Consider the following 1,571-nt stretch of genomic DNA (forward strand, 5'->3'; position numbering starts at 1 on the left):
CACCCACCCACACACACACACACACACACACACACACACACAGACAGAGTAAACTCAATCTGTTCTTTATTACAGAACAGCTGGGGGTGTGTGACAGCTTGACTGGACACTCTCACACTGTAAACTCAGCCTGACCTTCATTAAACAGTTAAGTGCCGTGGTTCACTAACAGTTTAAATGGATGACCTAATCACTGCCATGTGAGTCTGTCTTTTAAGACTGAGAAGACAGTTTAACTAGCAACTCAGACAGAGAGATCTGAAAGCAACACTGATGACTTCTCTTTTAAAACCACAATGTCAATCTTAACACTGTGTCGAGAAATGGAGTCAACAATTAGTTTGAAATGACTTTGTTTCATGAAATGTACCATTGAGATCAGCTGCTCTGGAATATCTAATGTTGTTACCAAAAGCATACTCCTGCAGATCTTTGAACAATACTGAATCATCTAATAACACTCTAGCTCAGTGGTTTCCAACCTTGGGAGCGCCAAAGATCGCAGGGGGGGCCTCAGATGATTTGAGGCCAAATATCATGTTTAGACTTTTTTTTTTTTTTTAAATGAAATTGTAACGCAATACATGATTGTTACTAAAAGCCTTGTCTCTACATTACAATAAAATATAAAAAAATAATTGATTAATTCATTTTAATAAAAATTCAAGTTAGTAGCTATTAAAGGCATAAAAAGACAAAAATGTATAATTTTTTCTTTAATATAAATGTTTCTTCTGCCCGTTAAGTGTCCAAACCGGGCTTGTCTGGATAAGCGCATTTTTAAAACATAATCATTGTCCATGCCGGTTTCAGATTATTTGTCCCAGTTGCTCCGATCAGATCGGTCTCCTCCATTTTGTAGATTATTTACTTTTGAATCCACATAAACACATGATCTGATCGGAGCAACTGGGACAAATAATCTGAAACCGGCATGGACAATNATTTGTAAAATATCCATAAAGAAAAAGCCTCTTAATTTTGCTCTCAAATTGCACCAGATTGATGCTTTTAACTTCAATATTAAAAAACATTTCTTCCCAGGGGAGCATGCCCCCGGACCCCCCTAGAGCAGGGGTTCCCAACCTTTTTTCCCAAGAGCACCCCCAAATGACTCATGTTGGAAGTTGCGCCCCCCCCGCAACAGCGGTAATTAAAGTTTAAAAGTCTCAAAAATGCTACAACTACTGTCACAAACTGGATGAAAGTGAAGTATTTTGTTAAAGGAGGATGAAAGCTTAAGGAGCACTATTGGAGTGACTTTGATGGTTATTGGACTCAAGACTCATTCATTTGGATTCCCACTGTATGAAGAAATTAAAGGACGCGCGCAAGTGGAAACAATTCACAAAGGGATTAAACTGTTTAAAACACATGCTCAAAGTAAGCCGGATTTTGCCGATGTGTTTATGTGGATTCAAAAGTCGTAAGTATCTACAAAATGGAGGAGACCGATCTGATCGGAGCAACTGTGACAAATAATCCAACTGAAACCGGCATGGACAATGACTATGTTTTAAAAATGCGCTTATCCAGACAAGCCCGGTTTGGACACTTAACGGGCAGAAGAA

At 38.7% G+C, this 1,571-nt stretch overlaps 1 protein-coding gene across 1 annotated transcript in view; it reads right to left on the reverse strand.

Moving 5' to 3' along the window:
- The window catches only part of cdkal1 (CDK5 regulatory subunit associated protein 1-like 1), a gene marked incomplete at its 3' end in the record, with an annotated part of 132,645 nt that overhangs the window by 95,784 nt on the left and 35,290 nt on the right, over window positions 1–1,571 (reverse strand). The gene's annotated exons all lie outside the window — the stretch shown is intronic.

The sequence above is a fragment of the Notothenia coriiceps genome, unplaced genomic scaffold, assembly GCF_000735185.1.
Source record: "Notothenia coriiceps isolate Sejong01 unplaced genomic scaffold, NC01 NC01_scaffold00031500, whole genome shotgun sequence".
Classification (NCBI taxonomy): domain Eukaryota; kingdom Metazoa; phylum Chordata; class Actinopteri; order Perciformes; family Nototheniidae; genus Notothenia; species Notothenia coriiceps.